This window comes from Cyanistes caeruleus, chromosome 1 (assembly GCF_971803275.1).
Source record: "Cyanistes caeruleus chromosome 1, bCyaCae1.hap1.1, whole genome shotgun sequence".
NCBI lineage: Eukaryota > Metazoa > Chordata > Aves > Passeriformes > Paridae > Cyanistes > Cyanistes caeruleus.
In genome coordinates, this window is record NC_141701.1 from 76,738,472 (window position 1) to 76,754,414 (window position 15,943).

General features: G+C 34.1%; 1 long non-coding RNA gene across 4 annotated transcripts in view; it reads left to right on the forward strand.

Annotated features, from left to right (window-relative positions):
• The window catches only part of LOC111925633 (uncharacterized), a 54,251-nt gene extending 49,984 nt beyond the window's left edge, over nucleotides 1-4,267 (forward strand). For all 4 annotated transcript variants that reach the window (XR_015289444.1, XR_015289443.1, XR_015289442.1 and 1 more), the window contains one exon: nucleotides 567-4,267. This is a non-coding gene — a long non-coding RNA (uncharacterized LOC111925633). The remainder of the gene's footprint in view (nucleotides 1-566) is intronic.
• The last annotated feature ends 11,676 nt before the right edge of the window (nucleotides 4,268-15,943 follow it).

Genomic DNA, 15,943 nt, shown 5'->3' on the forward strand with positions numbered 1-15,943 from the left:
CCTGCGAGCCCCGGGGGGACAGCGGGAGCAGGACCGGGGCCGGCAGAGAGCCGGCAGGGATGGGCCTGCGGCCCGGGAGAGACCCCGGGCGGGCCGGGCCTTCCCTGCGGCTCCTGGGACGGACCGCGCTTGCTTTAAAGCTCCTGCTGGCAGCCTTGGTGGGAGAATTCTGAAAATAGGATGGTATTCATGATGCAGTTCTGGCTGTTTGGAAACTATGTGTACAGAGTTCTGTTGATCTAAACTCAAGGAACAGTAAAGTAAAGTAGAAGTAAAGCAAAGACTTCTTCAGAAATATGTGTTTTCTGAGGAAGAGATAATGAAGTCAAATGAGGGAGAGAAAGAACATGAAATGAAATGTCAAAATAACATCTTGGGTGTTTGATAACCATTTCAGCAGCACCTGTATCCAACTCTGTTTCAAGGCAAAGTTTCAATGCTCCCAGTGTCAATATTCCACTCTGTAATGCTTTTCTGCTGCACATAGCACTGGTTAGAAGTTAAAAATAACAGGTTTTTTTGTTATTATGTCAATTGAATCATTTGCCTTTCTGTCTATCTTGCAGGATGTTTATGACTAGCAATGAATTAATGGATTCTTTTCAAATTAAGCACCTTTTTGAGAAACAATTAAATGGTAACCTTCACCTGGGAAGAAAGCTGGAAGTTTTCTGTAGTTAAGAAAGGGTACTCAGTGATTTCAGACGTGGATTTCCCTTAACACAAATGGAACACAACAAGGAAATTACACTAGCTTCAGTGAGACTGGAATCCCAGGAGAACGGGGTGTCATACCTTAAATTTTATGGGAAAAAATACCATAAAATCAAAAAACCAAAAACCACCAAATGCCAAACCACAGCCAAACAATAAATAAAAGCCAAAACAAGACTCAAGTTTTTGAGTTACTGCTGGAAAAATTAATGTTTAAGCTTTTTCTTGTATCATTCTTATAGAACTATGAAGAGTGTATTTGCTTTTCCATTCTTGAAAAGTAGGAATACTGTCATTGAATGTGGGCATCATTTTTGATGGAAAAGTCATCAGTTGTAAAATATGTACTTTTACAGGAAAAACAGTCTTAGCTTATTCAATGCATGAAATGGAGAGAATAGCAACTTTTTGCTTTTGGGATTCATGTAATTTTTCTGTCTTGGGAGGATGGCTGAAAAATAAGTTCACTATGTAAAGTTCATGAAAACAGTTAAAAATTTAGAAAATATGTCTAATAATTTAGTATTTAAAAATTAAGCGAATATGTTTGCTAAGAAGATTAGTGGGTGATTTGATGATAATCAGCACTTCCATGGGGAAAAAAAAAATCATTTAATCAATCCCCATTCTATCAGGAAAGACCATAAAGGAGCCAGTAATGAGGCTAATGTTAACATTTCACATCAATATAGAATACAAAAATTTAAAGATGAGAGGAATAAAGGGAACAATATTTCGTCAGTTATGTGTCCCTTTGACTAACAGTTGATTTGGAGGAAAATACTGTATTGAGACAGTTACACTGTGACATTGATTTCTGGTATAGCAGAAACAGATCCAAATTCCTTAAGTAGAGATTAGTTTTGAAACAATCCAGATCTTAAACAGTTAAAATGATGCAGACAAATGACTGAAGTAGAGCTCAGAAAAATACCAAAAGAGTCAGAATTTTTTAATAGTCTGGAACAATATTTTTTTGACAAAACTTGTTTGTGAAAACCCATTCAAAATGAGAAAAATTGCTTTTCAGGTATTTGTGCCAGAGGAATTTTAAAAATTTTATTACAATTACAGCAACATAGCAAAAATAAATTAATCACTGAGGGATCTTAGGTTTCTTGCAAAGATAATATTTCTAGAGTTAAAATTTTATATTGCATTACTAATTTAGTCAAAATCTATTAAAACTAATGAGGATTATGCATGGATTTTACTTTATTACTAGATCAAGAGTTTATGAACATTGATTGTGACTATTGTAGCAAAGAATGCTTTCCCAGAGAGTTACTAGTAACATTGCAGCATTTTTTTAAATTATTTAATTCATACATTTCCCCAAAGTAGACATTCTGTGAAGTATATTTGTTTGCAATATTTTAATAAGTCACACAACTAGTTTGAGTCTAATGATTTTACATAAGCAACTCTGTGCATGGAAAGTGGCCTTGCCAAAGATACTTTGTCTTGCTTAATACCCATACTTCACCAGGAAAACTTGGACTTCAAGCGCTGAAAGGAAATGTGGCCTTTCTCAGCTGTCATTTGAAATTACATTCCCTGGTACATGTTGGTGTCCTCAGCAACAAATTTTTTCCTCAGTGTCTATAGTCATGATACATCCCCCAGATATGTAATGTGCTGACAAAGTGTAATGTTGGAGCTATTCAGTAAACAACAATCTCACAAAATGTTCTGAAAATTCCCTAATGCTGGTAAAAGTGGGCTCTGTAGTGCCATTACTGTGTGATCCACGCAGCTTGTCAGGATGCATGAAGAGGACAATGAAGAGCACTGAGAAAAATGAGAAAAAACATAAAATGAAGATGCTCTTTGCTGATAATATTGAATTGTGGTCTCCTAATCACAAGACTCATTAGCAAAAATCAAAATCTTGACAGTGAAACTGCCTGAAGTACAAATGAAGAACTGACATGGATTAAGAGAGATGGCAGAACATCTCTGTAAAAGGAAGAATATTCTCTTGCCCAGGATGCTTTTCCATGCCCAGGCAAGATTTGGAGCTTATGAAGTCAGAAAGAACAAATGCTACCAAACAACTTACATTTACATGTTTTGTTTACATGGAATTAAAAACAATTATACCCAATGTTGTTTGAAAATATTTTTAGCTTTAAGTATAACCACTAGATTTTAGTCATAGATTTTTACTGTAGAATACAATGAGTATCAAAATATTGTAAACATACTTGCCTTTAATTAATTCTTTCAAATGCAATATCAGCAGAGAAGTGCATATCTGTCAGAAATACCAGACTAAAAAAAATTGTATACTTTTAAAGAATGACAGTGATTTAGCAAACTTTTAATGTATTAGATATTAATAATAGAAATTTTAAAGCTCACATAAGGAAGTTGTGTTATTTTTCTAAAAAATTATAAATCATTAAGGACATAAATCTACTTCTTATATCTTGAGAAGCATTGATGGCAAGTGTTGAAACCTTTAGAAGTTTGTCGGGCACAGTAGGAAAACAATAGTTGAATATTCATTTTAATTATAAGAAATTAGTACAGAAAATGTAATAATCTAGAAATAGAAAGAATACCATAAAAACAGGTGAGAAAAAGCTAAATTATTTGGTGCTATTGCAAAAATATATTTTATAACTAATTTGGGGTCTGAAGTCCAGGCATAATTAATTCAGAATATGTATTCATATGAAGGCTAGAGAAAATATTTAGAAGAATTGGAACTTTCTTGGACTTACGAAAGCACATATAGATCTATGCTAATTTATTGTGCTTTGATGTCACTTTATGGCAAAAAATAAAAAAGAGGCAAAAAAAAATTTTGAGGTTATTCAGTTCTTGATTTCTTTTTTTCTTTGTTTTAAGGATATATATCTGAAATCAGCACATAGGTATTCCATACTGAGTGAAAGAAATATAGCAAATTTTCTTACCCCTGACCTACCAGGAGTGTCTGAAAAGCCATTTCTGCAGAATTCTGTATTTTTGGGTACCACCAGGACTGCTTAGCAGACATTTTGATGTAGAAGTCAAGAAAGTTCTCAGACATTAAATATTAATCAAATACTTAATATGTGATCATCTGTGATCAAAATAAATTTAATTCCTCCATAATCGTAAGGTAGTCAGTCTTTCTAAGCCTTGCACGCCACTTACAGAAGACAGCTTATGTTTTTTATTTCTTTTAAAATTATTACTCCGTTCTATCTCTCTGGCAGTTCAGAATAGTGATTATTAGCACATATGAAGTGAAAGTGATCCTTAGATTCTAGTTTTCCAGCCCACTTCTTAAACTTCGCAAGTTCTGCATGTCATTTACTCCTGCCTTTCCAGGTTAGAGGTTATATACTCCCTCTGTGCTTAGACCTATTTTTGCCATATTTCTTTGTAGTAATTCTTCCTTGTCACCTTTTGTTTCTCCAAATGAAAACAGTTCTGTTCTTCTGATCTTCACTTACAGGATAGGATTTCCACTTTCTGTATTTGTCTTTGATGAACATGCATACCCACAGTTGGACCAAATATTCAAAATTCCAAATAAAACTCTCTAAGACCTCCTGTACTTAGTGATTCTTGCTCTCTGATGAAAATAATTATCCTGATATTAGGATTTCGTTTGTCCTCTTTGCAACTGCACCAGAACACTAATTTATGGTCATCCTATGTTATGTATTGTGTTCAGTGCTGTTCTGTAATTTTTAACTCTAGAGCTTCGTAACTGAAAGGTTTTGTGTTAACAAGAAAAGTGAGGTTAAACTTATTGTAATAGCTTTTTTTTTTTTTTTTTTTTCTTCATTTCAGTCCCCAACAGAAGGAGATAGAAGAAATGTTGTGGCTTGGCATTTTCCCCAACAAAGGCCCAAGCAAAGGCAGGAATGTCAGCACAAAGTCTTAATATGTTTAATTGTTACTAATGAAATAACATGGAGTTTTACATTTAATGCTGCTATGATAGACCAATAAACAAAATTACTATATCTGATCAGGGATGGAGATGTACAAACTGAAAAATGCACATTCAATGCCATATATCACTATATAAATATATATCTGTAGAATGAGATGGTCCAATAATACTCACAACTAGACCTTGAGCGCTTCTTTGGATATGAATGGAGTAAATAACCTAGAAGAATTTATCTGTCAGTGACAAAAAAAATATTTTCAGAATCTATTATTAATTCTCTAAGTTCAGGCTGCTGTGCAGCTTTGACCACTGATAGTTTTATACTCTAGACCCACCATGGTTCACTGATAAAGATTTTTTTTTTCAGGCAATACTTCATTCAAGAGATGTAGCATATTAATTTAGCATGGTATATGTAAAGCCTTCATGCATTATGTTATGTTGTTTTCTACATACTTGTATATTATTTTTTCTGAATATGTTTGAAAATACTTCATGCCTTCAGTTTTTCCCTACTCCCCTTAATTTATTTTTTTTTTCTCTAGTACCTCTTGGTAACAACTTGTATTCTCTCCAGATTATTTAGTCAGTATTTGTTCCTGAAGCATGTATTCTATGCAAATGATGCAAAGTAAAAACTTGGTTAATTAATTTTCTCTTAATTTGTAATTGAAACATTCTTCAGTAACCAGCATCAGTGATCTCCTCCTAACATTTGTGAATTATGACATTATAAAACTCAGTTCCACATACTATTAAAACACTCATGTGTATCATCACTGGACTATGTTAAATAGGTTAATTGAGAAATAAGGCTTATCAAAGATAGGTTAAAATGTCTTATCCCTTGACTATTTAGAAATGAGTGGAAGAGAGAATTAATGAACATGTCCATAAGTTTTTCCTTTGAATTAAGTTTCTCTTTAAATCTTTGGTAACACCTTATAACATCTTTATTTCATCTGATTTAAAATTTAATGTCAATATAAAATGCCTAAATGTCAAGTCATGGCCAGCCATATTTAACAACTGCACAGCTGGCAACCAGAAGATATCCATATTTCAGCTCATTCTGAATAAACAGCCCTCTCCACATCATAAACCAACATCTCAGCAGGAAACAAAACAAGCATTAATATATCTGTAGCTTTATCCTTGGAAGGTTTTTGAGCAAATAACAACACTGTGAAAGAAGCGTGGAGTGTTTTCTGGACTTAAAAATGTGGTGTGCGTTGTAACTGAATGCATGTGTATATATGTATATATATATATTTATATATATGTATGGATAGATAGATAGATAGATAGATAGATAGATAGATAGATAGATAGATAGATAGATATTTTGTGTGTATATATGTATATATACATCAGAGAATTAGGGATTGTCTTGATGGGGGTGCCTGGAAGACTGACAAATCAAATCAGTTACAAAAGTTAAAACAGTGCTTTACTGGATTGATGTTCATTAAGGGAACATGTGAGCAGTGGTTTGTTTCTAATGACCATCAGTCATTAAATGCTCACAGAATCAGTCCTTAACTATCTTGTATTGTACTGAGTAAAGCTCATCAGGGCTTATGCTGGCTCTCAATGGTGACTTTTGTCTTGGTCCTCATTAGTCTTAGCCACAGAGGTTGAGGCCCTCAGGCCTGAGAGCAGGATACAAAATACACATAATTTTCCTTCATTTCTTTCCCTCAGTCAGTGTTTGGTTGGGGTTTTTTGCTTTCTTCGTTTGTTTTTTTGGGGGTATATTTTTGTTTGTTTTCATTTTGGGTTTTTTTGTTGGGTTTTTTTGGTTAGTTGAGATTTTCATACTTCTTGCATCCTCAAAAGAATAGAAGAATATGTACCTGTTCCAGGTGGTTAATTTCCTCTTTTTGCTTTTGACAGATGTCTTTCTTGATTCTTCCTACTCTTTAGTTCTTGAATTGCACGTTTTACAGCATAAAGGTTTTTCTGTACACAGCTTGTGCAGCTCTACTGCTTTTTAATACAAGTTACTATGAACTTGCTTAATCAACATCTGCTTCAGAGGGGCACCAATACCTTCATTTGTTTGCACGGAGCTCATTCTCTGTGCTAAGAGCAACCAGGGACTTCTGATGTGCCCAGTGTGCTGTGCTGACCTTGTCTCCCAGGTCACAGCTAGTCTGAATATCAAAAGAGAGGAAGCTTTCACTCAGTAATGGAATGAATATTCTCAAAAACATCCACATATTTAGAAATTGGACAAGAAATCCTCCTACAACATTTCAATAGAAAGATTTTTCTTCCTTCACATACATACTTACTTCCATGCTTTTTCTTCTCAATTTGTTTTTTTCATTTATGTATCCCCCCTGTATTTTAATGTCTTGTGTGCCATTTGAAGAAAATTGCAAATAGATCCTATATACATACGTAAGATATTCCTCCCTCAAAATACATTTCATATTTAAGAAATGTTTTATCTACAGAAGTTAGTCTGCTACTACTGGTATAAATGGTAGCTGTGTTTCCTCTTTTTTCTTCACCTTTTCTCTTGCCCTACCTACTCCTTCTGATCACTATCAGTGGTTAGTATCTAAGAAAGGTTATAAAAGATACAAGTACGACCACACTACTCTAGAGCATCTTTAACAGTAGTAACAGTAGTATACACTAAATAATTATCTTGATTTAAAGAATATTAGACTGATTAAATACTGATGTAGTTTTCTTCACTCAGAAAAGCATAATAAGCTTTTTATATAAGGCCAAGTTTTCGAAGTCTGCTTGAATTTCTTCCAATCTAATCTGGTCTTTTGGAAATATCTGACTCCTACAAAGAGAAATGTGTGTTGCATAATTTTTTGTCTTCCATGGTCCATCTCCTCTATAAAACATGAGTGTTGCTTCTCCAGTACAACATGCCAGAAACTTATTTTTCTACATTTTTAATTTGCTATGTTGCTACTCACTGCCAGAATTTTGCTGTGGATTTTTAAAGGTCATCAGTGTCACTTGTGTTTCCAGTAGCTAATTATTATTTCGTGAGTGAACAGTATAGAAAATGTTTCAGGTGATTCAGCCTTTGGAATCCAGTGTTGTTGGTATGCATATTGTGGTGACATTCATTTAAGGTTACACTAAAATTCTTCAGAAAGTCATATAGGTAGATAAAGTAGATTGGGTAATGAGAAGGAATGTCAGGAATTACAGTGCTCTAGATAATCAGAGTAGAAACTGCCTATTTCAAATTATACACAGAGAGCTTTCAAGGCTTTTTCAGGTATGTTATACATGGTAAATGCTAAGTAAGAAGACTGGAGAACTCTAGATCCTGTCAACAATATTAACCTAACAGAAGATACTAACCTGTGGAAGATTTTTATGAGGAAACATACTGTTATAATCAGGTTAGCTGACAGTGACATGTTTTGATTTATCCCAAGATGTGAAAGGACAGGTTTAGCCCATCAGTGCTTTGGGTATTCCTGGTTTTTTTCTGTTTCTAGTAACAATTCTACATCATGCATAATGTATCAGATCTGTACAATCACCTGGATGAGAATTTAAATAAGGAAAGGAAGAAAAAAAAAGAAAAAACAAATTAGACTGTGTTGTCATTTAGAAACTCTTCATGATTGGCTTTGGCAGACAGTGAAATTAATGTGTCAGAATGTTATCTGAATTTTTCAAACCATCATTAGCATCTTTTCTAGCTTTAAATTCCAAGAAACTCTTAAGTGGTTCACTCTTAAAACTGACACTTCAGAGTATGAGTTAATTAAAATTCAAATATACTAGAGTTTTTCCACATGGCTTGGAATTTTTTCTATTCTTCTATGAAAATACACAAATTTCAGAGATGAGCAATAAAGCTAAACATAAAAAAAAGGTAGATTTAATAAATGAAAATCTAGCCAGATAAAATCTAAAGACTAAGGATAAAATCCAAGAGGGATTTATTTCCCATTACTTAGAACTCTAAAGGATTGTATGGAGAAATTCCTTATAAAACTGTCTTTTAACGATTGATCATTCAGTCCTTTAGCTGGCATTGCAACTGATTGTGTACTTTAATAACATTGCTATTCTCCCCATTTTTGCTTATTATATATATGGTATTATTCTTAGCTTTATCTACTGTTTCTTGTCAACAAGTGTACTTATTACCTCTTTCCCACAGAAACAGGCCTTTTAGTTGGAATAGTAATCATAATTTTTATTTGTTGTTATTACAGTTATACCACTGTTATACTACAGTTTCAGTACTGTTTATAACGATTTAAAAAGTAGAATAATCACAGTCATTTTTAATGGGTGTCTTTTTCTTTTACAATAACTGTGTCTGTCAACTGGTGTCTGATTTAGAGATCAACACGGTTTGAAATTTATTCAGTATATTGGATGTATCAGACAACAAATGATTCAAGACTAACTCCATTTTCCTCAGAATTAGTAATCTCTATTTACAAAGAAGAATCAGATATTGTTAATAATATATGTTTCTTAATGTGTACTTCTGACTCAGTGTGTTTACGTATGTATTACATTTTTGCAAATAACTGCATGTATCTGAAATTATATCAGAAGGCTGGTGTGAATTTGCATGCATCATTATAAGACTGGTGAAAGTTTAGTAGCCATTCAAGGCTCAATTTTAAACAGGGACCCAGTATACTTCCCTTGCTATCTATAGCAAGAACCATGTGTTATTGTACACAAATTATAATGATAGATGGGGAAGAGTGATATGGCAATTAAGATGCAGAACACTGAAAGAAGTTGAGGTGACAATCTGCCCCCATTAAAGGGAAGAAGGCAAGGGACTAGAGTCATCTGGTGATCAAGCCCCCATTCTCTCACTCTCTAACCCTCACACTGTTAAAACAGCCATGGCTGTGGCAGAAGCTGAATGCTGTCAGTGGTGAGGCATGTCTAGGTCTGGGAAGGATTCATGTCCCCAGGAACATTGCTGCTCTAAATGGAACCATGCTGCTTACTTCAGTCCAAAACTAATGTAACAGGTACTACTCTTCCTGCACCTTGGATTGTGTTATCCTCTGTGTTCTTACTCTATTACCATTATCTCAGTATTGAGGAAAATTCCTGTAATAAGCATGCTACAAGCATCAAGCAGTCTTTCTGAAGCATCAGAAACTCAGTGGAAATCTCATGATTTCAAAAAATTTGATGGTTTTCATCTGCAGACAAACACAATTGTAAAGGTATTGTATGTCTGTGAATATAATACTAAAATTAACAGAAAAAACATTGCAACAGTTCATAAAAGAATGTTGAATAAATGTCTTTTAATGGAAACTGTCACTGACACATCAGTTTTGCTTGTCTTGAAGAACACAGAATCATAGGGTGATTTGGGTTGGAAGGAGCATTAAAAATCATTCGGTTCCAAATTTTCTGCTGCATGCAGGGGAACTTCCACTAGACCCGATTGCTCAAATTCCCATCCAACCTGACTTTGAACTCTTCCAGGGACAAGACATCCACAGGTCATTTGGACAGCCTGTTCAGTGCCTCAAAACCCTCACAGCAGAGAATTTCTTTGTAATATTCAACATAAATCCATCCTCTTTCAGTTTAGTATTTACTTTATCCTCTTTAATTCATCCGTTACAGTTTACTGATATTATATTTTTACTGGGTTTTGGGAAAGCCTCACAGGACTGTTTGGTTTATTTGGGTGTGTTTGTTCTCTGAATGGTTTATACTTTGTGACTCAAAACCCAAAAAGACAGTCAAATCTATTGAAAAGGTAATAGAAATAAATTCCACATTGAGCAGCTTGCTCATCCTGAAAGACTTCAAGGAACATTTTCCATCTAACCAGAAACTTTTGCTTGGAAATGATGCCCAATACCATACTCCTATTAACTATTCCAGCCTTAATAACTCAGTCATTATTTCTTGTGGCCTTTACACCTTTTACTGCCTGATATGACTCTTCATAATTCTTTAGGCTTTAGATAACTCCAGGGAATCCTAATGTCTTTGCAATTTGGAAGGAAACGATGAATCCCTTAAATGACAGTCAGACTCATGTTGCCAGCTTCTACTTTTTTTCTGAAAAAAAAAATTGGTAAATATACATTTCTATAATGTTTCATGCTTTGGATACTCATGGATAACACCTATATTGAGGATTCATGTAATGACTATATATTTTATTCTTTCAAAAGGCAAACAAGTCTTGAAATTTCACACAAGACCATGCCTCTTATATTTATTAATTGTAGTATCTATGAAAATATTAAAATATGTGGAGTAGAGTTAACAGGCATGAACCTTATCATCTACTTAACAACACAGAGTTTTATTCTGACAGTCTTCCCCTGAAAAAGTCATATTACATGACTATGCATGTCATCCTTAATCTTAATTTGGTCCAGGTGATGTCTGACAAAAATAGGATTTATTCCACATGCAAGGTATATTGCATATCATCATAGCCTGCAATATCGTTATTCTGTAAAGCTGTCATCTTATTCCTGTGAGAAAGTTTTTAAACTGTCTTTTCTATTCATTTCCACACTTTTTTTCACTCCATATCAGTGTTTATCTTTTTTTTATTGGTTTTGCATTTTCTCCTTAGATGTATAATAGGTATTTTGAGATAGAAGTAACCGTATAATGGAAGCCTGTTTTCGATTTTTTTTTTTCTGCATTGTGCCTGACTCTCAGAATAATTTGATTTAAGTACTCTGAGGAAAATTAAAGATTATGAATTTTAGAGGAAAAACAAATGTCTTCTAGGAGTGCTTTCTTCTACAGATTTGAATATTCATGGAACAATTCGGGAATAAATTACCAATATTTCATTAGTACTACAAAATTTGTATGTTTTGATTGTATGGTTTCTTAAACAGAAAATAGTGGTGGTGGGCAAAAATACTAAACATTCAAATCCTAAAGTACAAATGTGGCAACAGATCCTTGAATTGACAGAATAGATTTATGGATCTGTGTCTTTTTTGCTGAGATTTAGGGATTCTGTGTCCTCTGTGTTTAGGTACTTGAGTATCTAATTTGATAAGCAAAGCTTAGACTACTGAAGGTGTAGTAGCAAGCTGAATCCACAGTACTTGCAGTGCTTGCAAAAAGAAATAAAGTGTAAACAAGGTGATGTGAGGTCTGTGACTCCACTGCCCTTCTGCACTAGTTGTTTTTACAAGAGAAAAGTTGTAGTGAAGCAATACTATTCTAATTAGTTGTTCTATTACTTTTTCCTTGTACTGCCATCAGGTACTGACGGTTCTTAGTTTTTTGCTCCATATGCAGTCATAAGGCTTTACAGTAGGTACAGGGAACTTACATTTTCTGAGACTTTTGGAAGGAATTCAAGGACAGGAAGTCTGAAAGTTTCATTACAGGGTTTCTTTGCCTCCCCATTAAAATAACCTATGAGAATATAGCATAAAAATAAACCCTAAAAGGATAAAATAGCACTCTTTTGTAGAAGCAAAATCTTGTTAAAAATCAGACCCTAATTCTTAGCTGTATCCATATATTCTCTGCTGCTGTTGGATCTGTAGTATCTCTTTTTCACAAATGCTGCTGATGCATGTATAATTGTATTTGGATACACTTTCATTGTATTTACCTTTGTAGCTTTAGAATCCTGACTGAAGTGAGACAGTTTTCATAATATTTTGAAGAGGAAACAAAGCTGTTAGGAAGCTCATATACTAGACAGGAAATAAGGTAGGCTGTCATATTGAACCTGATCATTTAGTATTGAACATTATTCTTCCCTATTGTAATGTAGACTACATTTATATGAAAACAAAATGTATTGGCTTTTCTTGACACACAGAGAGAGGTAAGAACTTTGCTGCTTCTTTTGGCTATAGGTTTTTATTGGTGAATATCATGAGAATCACCTATCCAACATACAACTTAACTCAGGGAACAGGAAGAAAAGAAACTGTCTTGTTTAAAGTCTTTTTTTATTTCTTGTTGAAAAATATATTTTGAACACAGCTGTCTATGTAATCTCAGCTGAAGGTATCTAGATGAAATACTCAGGAAATGCTGAGTTTCATTTTGGCAGCCCATTCATGCAAGCTGACACAGATAAGTTTTTTTTCATATCAATGAGAAACCCTGTGAGCACAGAAAATATTTCCATTTTTCACAGGAATTCTCTAACTTCTGATTTGTAGTACTGAGTGGTAACATTGCATGTTGTCTTCTGGAAGATAATCAACTGCTCAGCTTTGGCATGAAAGAAGTATACTTGTGTTAAATTATCAAACCTTTTCTAAACTGCAGTCTATTTAAAATTGTCTTGTATGCATTAGCAGCATTTACACAGCATTGCCTATAATGATTTTCCCCTGGTATTTTGACACTGTAAACTATTTAACAATTCCCCTCCTAACTGTTTGCCAACGGCAGCTGTCACACTAATTTACTGTAGATATAAGTTCCTAAAAGTTAATTCTAAAGGGTGGGTTGGTTCACCTCCTTGAGCTATTCAGCAATTATAGACAATATTCCACTTCCAAGATCTTTGCTTCAAGTTCCATACCTCCTTCCTGCAGTGGTAACAATCAGCATCTAGGCCTGCACCTTAAAACTACAATGTCTGTTTCAGGTTTCCATAAAATCAACTTGTAATTATTGCTTCCATTCTTGCTTCGATTTTTTACCTTCCTTCTGCTTTCTATTTCAGTCTTAAAGTAATTTCCAACTCATTAGATGAGTATTTTCAGGTGGGGTGGAGAGAAAGATACGAGGGAAAAACAGAAAGAGCTCAAATCTCTTGATGATCGAGAGAGGCATCAAGTGGTGAGACAGTTTTAAATAGCCAAGACCAAAGGAGAAAGGCAGGAAAGCTCAGGCACTTTGACAACTTTTTTTTTTCTGTTAAAATTGAAAAATTGTCATTAAGTTGATACAACAACATTATGGGGTGTTTTAGGTTTTGTTTACTTTTTTGTAATTTTTCCCCAGGTTACAAGAATTTGACATTTTTTAAAGCTGAAGTTTTGTTATCTGTGTTTTTTTACAATGGAGTCTATTGATCAATGTTCAAATGGCAACCTGACTCTTCTGTCTTTCCTTTTAAAAGTGGCATAGAGAAGGCAGAGGAAAAAAGTACTGAGGGAATAGTTTAGACAATGTTTTATAATTTCTTTGGTGAATAACTTCAAACTATCACCTTCTCAGACTTAAAAATTTTCATGAGGACTCAGAATTGCTATAGCACATTAAATGCTGATTATATTTGCAATGCATTAAAGCTTGATTTCCTTTTTGTCTGGAAGACATTGTATTAACGCAATTGGAAATATTTTAGGTTGGTAATCTTTGAGAGTAATTTCCTCACTATTAGGATGAATTACTTTGCATCTCCACTGCTCAGCATAAACTTTTCTGATCATGTCATGAGCTATTTCTGAGTTTTACTAAATTACTGAATCTAGAATTACATGGAATATTTTAGTAATACTTCTACAGGCATTTAAAGAGGGTGATACATTTAATATATTTTGCTCCCTTTTGATAATTTTCCCCTACTGCTCAATAATACTCGAGGAATCACTCAAGGGGCAGTCTACAAACAAATTTGTTGGTCAAATTTTCACATATGTTTCAAAGTTACATTAAGGAGCAGCAAGCAAGTAGTAAAAGTCAGCTGGTGACATGAATATGGACATTAAAAGTTGTGTCTAGTGAAATGATTTTTCATTCTACTTTTTCTACTAGACTAGAAAATATTAGACTTCTTACCAAAAAGCAAATGTATCGTGGAGGAGGAATTTTCAGACTTTTCTATCTTGCCAATGGGCAGTTGTTAGACATTTCAGTGAAGTCAGAGATATTTCTTGGTCTTTAGGTTTTCTAAGGTTCCTTCCTTATGATTTTCTTAGGCTAGGAATGCTTTCTTTTAATCTATGTTCTGTAGTAAGAGATAGATTTTTTGTTTCACCCTGAATGAAGTCTGGAATAAAGAAACTGAACAGGAAAAAAACCAAATATGTTGGCAGTAACGTGGAAACCAGGCAGCAGATAATAAAATTGAGATATCAGCACCTGTAAAAGTGGAAGAATGTGTACGTTTTTCTGTTACTCTCAGCTTATGTTGGACTCAAGAAAATTACATGAGAAACAAAGCAATTATTAGCTTATAAAATTATATAGAGATGGAAAAAATGCAACAAGGTGTTGACATATCTGTTCAGCCTAGACCTGAACAGTTTTTCATTGTTGCGAAGAGTCAAAGGAAGTTGATGAGGAAGCAGAGCACTGCAAAAGTTCAAATACTTCTACAAGTGACAGTCAGAAATATGATGTAACAGTAAGAAAAATGTGTTTGTTATGTTGCTGGACCTTCATTTTAACATCCTCACTCCTTTGGTGACCCAGATGAAGTGTTAACAGAATATATAGATCATCCACTAAATGTGTGAGAAGCCACACGGCATCTGTCACTGTCACTGAAAGAAAGTGCTGAAGGAAAGGGGTGGGGGTGAGGAGTTGTCTTTAGGGCAGGCACTGAACACCAAGCAAGGCAGCCTTGCCACGCCACTGGCGCCGTTCGGGAGGTTTGTTCCCCAGTTACAGAGAGCTTTTCCAAGCAAAGCAGTGGCAGCCAGCTGACTCACCGTACAGACTTCCCAGAGCTGATATCGATCAGTTTTCCAAAAAGCTTGCTCCAAAATTATTTTTTTATTAAAAAACAAAACAAAACAAAACAAAAAACCCAGGAATAATTTGTTGGAATAGAGATTGCATGTATCGCAGGTAACAGAATGGGACATTTTGAGAGAGTTTATCTGTTCATCTGATTCAGATGAAACTATTATTAATTGCACCTGCTTTTACAGGCAAAAAATCCAAAGATACTCAGTTTCTTGATAATTGTATCTTAAGTGCTATTGGAATACACTCATTTTCTGTAGTTGTCAGCAGTGGAAATGGGTTAATTAATTTCATTAGTTTTTATAGTATAACTAACTGTAACCAATAGTGGTTTTGTCTAAGATGCATCTATTTGAGAATATGAAATACATAATATGATACTGAAGTTCATCCAAGTATTTTAGTTGTACATTTTAAAAATACAATCTTTTATATTTTAGACATAGTAAAAATCCTTGTCTCCTCTAGCACTAATTCTGATTACGGATGTGAAAAAAATTTCTTCAGAAGAATGGCTTATTCTCAGATAAAACTTTCTTAAACTCAAAATTAAAAAAAAAAAATCCTGGAAGATGGCATTACAAAAGACTTTAAAAGCTCAGTCAATCCTTATTAAATTGAGCTGTTTCTGAAGCTGATAGAAATGGGACCTTACTCCTACCAAAAAAAGGTAATAATTGTTACCAGAGAGTT